Source organism: Heterocephalus glaber, unplaced genomic scaffold, assembly GCF_053883595.1.
Source record: "Heterocephalus glaber isolate CG9 unplaced genomic scaffold, H.glaber_assembly_v1.0 deba00001538, whole genome shotgun sequence".
NCBI classification, from domain to species: Eukaryota; Metazoa; Chordata; class Mammalia; order Rodentia; family Bathyergidae; genus Heterocephalus; species Heterocephalus glaber.
In genome coordinates, this window is record NW_028258333.1 from 506,255 (window position 1) to 513,560 (window position 7,306).

A 7,306-nucleotide genomic window follows, 5' to 3' on the forward strand; every position below is an offset into this window, starting at 1 on the left:
CCTAAGGGACCCATAAATAAGCTATTAGATCCAACAAAATATGTACAAGATTTATATGCTGAAACTATAAGACACTAATGAAAATTTTAAGACCTAATTAAATGTGAGCTATACCATATTCATGAATTAGAAGACTCAAGATTGTTAAGATGCTGTTTTTCCCATTTGATATGTAGATTGAATGCAAACCCTTACAAAACCTCAGCAGATTTTTTTAAATCTACGCAACAGTTCTAAAATTTCTGTGGAAAGGCAAAGAAGCTGCAATCGCCAAAAGTAATTTAAAAAAAAATGTTGGACACTCACTATCCACTTTTGAGATTTACCATGAACCTACAATACATAAGACTATATAGTATCAAATAAAGTATCAGTAAGTAGCTCAATAGAACATAATAGACCACAAATAGACTCAAATATATTTTGAGGCTTGCTTTTCAACACAAGTGCAACTGCAATTCAGTGGTAAAAGAATCAGCTTTACAACCAACGCAAAAATTAAATTATAAAACTTTGTATATAAAATACAAAGGAAAATTTTGTGACTTTGACATTTTTTAAGATACGATACCAAAGCCACAATTCATGAAAGAAAAAATTGATCACCAAAACTAGAAAGTTCCACTTTGCAAAAGACACTGTAACTGATGAAAAAGAAGTCATAGACTGGGGAGAAAAATATTAGAAAAGAACCTACCTGATAAAGGATTTATACCCTAAATATATAAAGAAATATCAAAACTAAACAATAAGTAAACGACACAATTTTTAAAGCAGGTAAAAGGTCTGAACAGACATTTTGCTGTAGGTGACATGTAGGTAGTAAACAAGCATATGAAAAGAGTTACTCGGAAAATGCAAACTAATATCCTGACGGGAAAGCAGCACAATTCTGTTAGAAAGGAGGGGAGAAAAGCAAGGGCAGCGGAGGACAGAGGAGGACAGAGGAGGACAGAGGAACGTCGGGGGAACAGGCGCTGTGGCAGTTCCCTGCAGTAACACAAACCCCAGCAACCCCCTCACAGGCCTTTCCCCAACCTCAACAAAAATACGTACGCACTCACAAAAGAAAATCTGTGCCCAACGTTTTATAGGACTTAAACACTATGAATGCTTATTCATATTCATCAAAAGGTAAGGAAAAGACAAATATTTTTCTACTGACGAATGGAGAAACTTAATCAGGTACATCTATACAATAGGCCCCTACTCAATGAAAAGAAATAAACATTCAGTGATATGAATGAATTTCAAATGCGTTTCTCCAAGTAAAAGGAGCTGGATTCCAGGGGCTACATCTCGATGACACCATTGATACGACGTTCTGGAAAAGGCCACACTGTAAGGACAGAAAGCAAATCAGGGGTTGCCAGGAAGTAGGAATCAGGGAGCAGCTGACTTCAAAGGGACACAGGGCATTTTGTGAATGATGAGGTTTTTCTATACCTTGATTTTGATGATAGTTGTGTGATTTTATGAATCATCAAAACTCACAGTGCTATGAACTAAAAAGGGTGAATTTTTCCCTATGTAAATTATACCTCAATATTTTTTTTTTGGTACCAGGGATCAAACTCGGGTCCTTGTGCTTGTGAGGTAGGTGGCAGAACCACTGAGCTAAAACCCTGGCCCTATACCTCAATTTTTAATGTGCATGACTTTCATTATCTACCATTAACACCTTAAAATACTAAGTGAAAGCATTTCTACGTAGTACTTATATTTGTTGTCATTATCAGACTATATATCTTCAATTTCTTTGGACAGACTAATGATTTATTTTTTTCTGAACAAAGGATTGGAAACTGAAAGAAAAATATTATAAAGCCCACTTTGGGACCTTCTCCTGCTATAGGGGAAACTTCATCTGTGCATTACAAATCACTGTTCTTTGTCATTCCCTTCACACACAAATCAAGCAGTAAAATCCCCTTTCTTGTTTTAATTCCAGCAATAGTTCATTTGCTTCTAGGAAAGAATTCATCATCATCGACCCAAATTATTTTCATGTTTGCTAGCAGTTTGCAGACTTTGACCAACAGTCTTATGGATAATGTAAAATGTTTGTTTATTGACAGCAGCCTAAACATAATTCATTGTGTTTGACAGGAAAGTAATTCTTTCTTCCTGAAATAAAAATCAGAATCTTCTCTTTTAATGGAAACTGTCCTTAAATAGGATCAAACATTCATGTCTTAAATGGCATCAAGTAAAAACCAACCCGAGGAAATAATCACCAAATGACTGGAGATACAAAATGGCTACACATGAGGGAAACTGTGAAGCAGAATAAAATGGAACTCTATCGCGTACTACCTCATCTTGGAGAACTGCTGAGCACCTGAGCTCTTCTTTTTGCCTAAGCACTAAGAGGAGGGAAATGTTTCCCTTTCATTTACTGGAAACAAAAGTGATGCTGCATCGGCAGATAGGCTATGAAATAAAACATAAAACATGAAAAAAGCAAGATGACGCCTGGTTAGATGTGAGCAAAACGAAGCAACAGAGCCTCTGTTCAGGCATGCATTTTGCAATTAAATGTTGTATTCAGAAAAATTAAACACAGAAGGAAAAGGCCTAGCATTCCTTGGGACAGGAAGAGTATGCAGCACACATCAAGGCACAAAGCCCAGGACGCAAGAAATAAAAAGGTCAGCAACAGAGCCCGACATTGAATGTTGGAGGGAGGAGAAGCCGAGGCCAACCCTGGATGGAAAAAGCTACCAAGTAGAAGAGAATCAGCCATTCGTAAGTAGAAGCATAAATGTGGTAAATGTGAAATTGATAGCTCTGTTTTGAGGAACCGTGAACCCTCCAAATACATATTGCAACTGACATACAAAAATTGAAAAATTTTTAGTAGAGGGAAAGGATCTTTCAATTACTCATTATGTTAAGAGAAAACTTTTCATTAAAAATTCCAAATTTTGGGCTGGGGATTTAGCTCGGTGGCACTGTGCCTGCCTCACAAGCTCGAGGTCCTGTGTTTGATCCCCAGCACAAAAAAAAAAAATCCAAATTTTGACCCTCTTAGGATGAAGTTAGCATTACTAGAATTCTAGTTATAAAATGCAAAAGAAAAAATTTAAAAACAGAATAGAGATTGCAATGTATTCCAACCAGGGTTTTTCAATGCACAGGGAGATGCTCATGTCCATTAACTGCTCTAAAGGAATCCAGTCTTCAAGCATCTGAAGATGCACAGCACCCCGAGAACTGAGAGTCTGTGTAAATGAGACAAATTCTTGCGGGGATGTAGAGAAATGGTGTAGAAGAAGAGAGGTCCCAGGGTATACAGTGTGTGAAAATGTTGTTGTAAGTCTTGAAGTGGTAAGAAAGACTGATTCTGGAAAATACGGGCAAAAGGGAGTTTGGTGCTAACTTGGAAGAGAATAAGGCCTAGAAGGATTCTTCATGCCCCCAAAAAGGGAGCCCAGGCTACAAGAGACAGTGTGGATTACTGGGGTAAGAATGACTCACATCAGGGTGACTTGCTTTACTTATTAAATTCTATTTTTATTTATTAATTTATCTATTATTACCACTATGACAGAACTGAGGATTGGCCCCAGGTCCTTTTCACTGAGGTAAGTCCCCAGTCCTTTTTTATTTTATTTATATAGATAGATATAGATATAGATATATTTGGAGATGGGGTCTCACTTCCCAGGCTGGCCTTGAACTCGTGGTGATCCTCCTGCCTCAGCCTCCCAGAGAGCTGGGATTGTAGGTATGTCACCACTCTTGGCTATTAGACTTTTAAAAAAAATCCTACAATCTCAAGAGCACTAGGTCTGGGACAAAGGGTAGCAGCATGTCTGGGCTGCAGTAAGACAGGTGCCTCCCTCCCTGCATCTCTCCCCCACCCACAGAGTGTCTGAGACATGCAGATCAGCTCTCCAGGCTGCTCACATGGGGCTGACATCTTGGTGACACACTCTTCCACATGACCTTGGAGGCAAGCCTGCGAAACACAAGCCAGAAGGCACATCAGTGAGTAGATTATAAACTAAAGGACAAATCTCGGGGGAGTGTCATCAGGGTAAACTGGTCTACGTCTGCCTCCGACAGTGGGAGGTCTCGGGGATCTGACCACAGCACAGTTTCGTGCAGGTCTGCGCAGCTTCTCACCCCTGACACAGATGAGAACACTGCCCTCCCACCAGGTCACTGGGTTGCATGAGACAGGAGGTACACAAGGATCAGCAAATGATTAAGTGGTTGCAAAAGGCCTAAAAACCTATAGCAGTGGACAGATCTAACATGACGAAAATTTTAAAAGAATATATTGAAGGCTCTTCACTTGCTTCGAACACAAAATCCTCTTGGGTCCAAAATCAACTGCACTTGTGTGGTTTACCTAAGAATGTCACGTGGGCATGCGGGGTGAGAGAGTGAGGGTCCAGTCCTCTCTGAGGATGAGCCCAGGATGAGCTTGGGGCATCTGCTCTCCTCTGCACTAGGGCCACAGGAGGGGTGTCTGGCTCCCAGAACCGCTTGAGAAAGACAGTTTCTACCCCGGCTTTGGTGAGGGCCATCTCCAGCTTAGGAAGGGCTAGGGTCTTGCAAAGAACCATGAGAATAAGAGATTTGCCAGGATGGGAAACAGTCCTCCAGCCACCCAAAGTTCCATCTCGTGATGAAACTCTTGGATTTGCTCAGAGTGGTCCCAAGGGTGAAATTAGGGCCGGGAGATGGAAAGTGCTAAAAAAGAAAAACAAGCTTCAGCCAGATGTAGGATGACATTTTGCCCCAGGGCCAAACAGGCTGCCTTAAGAACAAGGAGTGAATCCCCAGGCCCAGGACACACCTCTGCAGGAGCTTCAAAACCACAAAAGAAACACCGTAGACTGGAGTTATTGTTTAGAGTCAATAACCTACAAGTTCCAGTCAGTGACATTTGTGTGAGTCACTTGCTCTTCTGCCCAATAAGTCCTTTGTTAGACAATACAAATAGCAAAAGAGAAATTATTAGTTAGCTTTTTTTACTGTGACAAAATACCTGACCTAAACCAATTTTTGAAAGGAAGGGTTTATTTTGGCTCACAGTTTCAGAGGTTTCGGTCCATGGTTATCTAGCTTGAAGTCTATGGTGAAGAGAAACATCATGGCGGAAGGGTGTGGCAGAGGAAAGCTGCTCACCTCAGAGTAGCAGGATGCAGCGCAAGAATGAGCCTGAAAGGAAGGGGTCTGGGACTGGACATGGTCCTCAACTTCACCGGACCCACTCTCCTCAATCAGGCCCCACCTCCTTTGCCATCACCACCAGTAATGTCACCAAATTATGGTCTCATGAGTGGATTAATCTACTTTATGAAGTTGGAGTCCTCATAATCTAATCGCCTTCTAAATGTCCACCGCTGGCAACAAAACCTTCATCACCCTGAGCTTTGGGGGACATTTTTATCCTAACCATAATTGTGTTGGCTTTTGTCTTGCTGTCAAGATTTAGTGTCGAGCATAACCAGTCCTAAAAGTTAGCACTGGCCTTTTAGAGAAGGCAGGGAAGGAGAAATGAAGGGAAAGGGCAGGTGCAGGGGCAGCTGGAGAGGGGGTGCGGCCAGAAAACGGGGACGAGCCGAGGGGAAGGTGTCACCCAGGAAGGACAGGTGTCAACCGAAGCTGCTCCTCTTCATCGAATGCCATGTCCTCTCCCTGCCCACCTCCATCTGTCTGTTCCTCTCTATCTTTTTGGTTCTCTGAGCTGCTGACTTCAGTCTCACAAGTGTGTTTCTCTCTTTCTGTTTTATTAGAAAGACATAACAGGACAGAGGAGGAGAATGACTTGGAGATCACACAATATTTACTCAGTAGAAGTCACTGGATTCAGTCCTCCGTCCTCGTGCATGCTCAGCTGCATGCTGAGGGGTTTGGCCTGCAGGGCCCCATCCCCTAGCTGCAGAGTATTAGGGACCAGCATCTGCAGCAGCCCTGCAATTTCAGCCTCACACCATTGCAGAGTATTTATCTCTTGCATGTGGGCTTTTAAATGTTGCTTCTCCTATGCGAATCAAAGCTAATCTTCCATTTGAAGGGCCAAATGGTTAAAACATTCATTTTTTATCAGGAAGTCACAAGTATACATAGTAAACACACAAAAATTGTTTTAAAATATACAGTGAAGGAGAAATCTTCTCGCTTCTGGTTCCACCTCCTACCCATGCTCCCCAGAGATGAAAGCCATTATCAATTTATTGTATATTCATAGATTATTTGCGGTAGGAAATGCAAGTTTGTGTGTGTGAGCGTGTGTGTGTGTGTGTGTACGCAAGGCTGAGCACAGAAATGCCCTTTTTTATATAAATGGAAGTAACTGTCACACAGTTCTCCCCTTGGCTTTTGCCCTTGACAGCAGCCTGTTCTGCTGCGACCTGTTGCTATGACACCAAGCACCTGCCACACCGCTGCTGCACAGAGGAAGACGTCAGAATAACGTGGAAGCCACGGTGATGCGTCCCCAGTTTCCCTGGACAAGGGGAGAGAGGCTCTGAAGCGTGACGGCAGAATTTGAACCTTCAACAAGCGAGGAAGGGGCGCTTGGTGTGGAGCCTTTCTGTTGTGCTTTAGGAAGGTGCAAAAGGAGTAGCTGGTCCTCCCCGAGAGAGGTACCCTGCCTGTCCCGTCCGGGGCTCGCGACGCGGTGGACGTAAGTTCTCCATGCTCGCCGGCACTGTGCGTTCCCCAAACAGCATCCCGGGCCGTTTCTATTGCTCTCCTGCCGGGCTGTCTCAGCGCCACCGAGCGGTGTGCAGCCTGGACTGTGAGAGCGCTCCGCCCGCGGACAGCGACTATTTCCGCTCTTGCTCTCATTTCAAAGCCGACCATTTCCAGTGGTCTCCCCGATGCTCCTCCTTCCACAGGCTGGCGATGCTCCCCGCACCACATCAAAGGTGTGCAAGTCACACAGGTTTGTCTCATGCCCCTGGGGCAGCCTCTCTCACCACTGGCGCGAGCAAGGATGGACCTAGATGTACGCAACTCCTCTCCCGCTGAGGCACCAAGGCTGGGGCCGGGCTTCACGGTAAAGAAGGCTCTGCAGTGAACTAGGCGCATGGCTGTTAGAGGCGGAATTGTGTCCTCCCAAAGTTCATGTGTCGAAATCTTAATCCGCAGCCCCTGGAGTGTGACTGTGCTGGGAGACAGGGCCTTTAAGTAGGTGAATGAGTTCACACGGGGCAGTCGGTGTGAGCCCTAAACCGATCCGACTGGTGTCCTTATGAAAAGCAGAGATTAGGAGGCCCAGACTGACGCCAGGGGAACAGCATACAGAGAGGCCTCGTGAGGACACCGCGAGAGGGCGACCGAC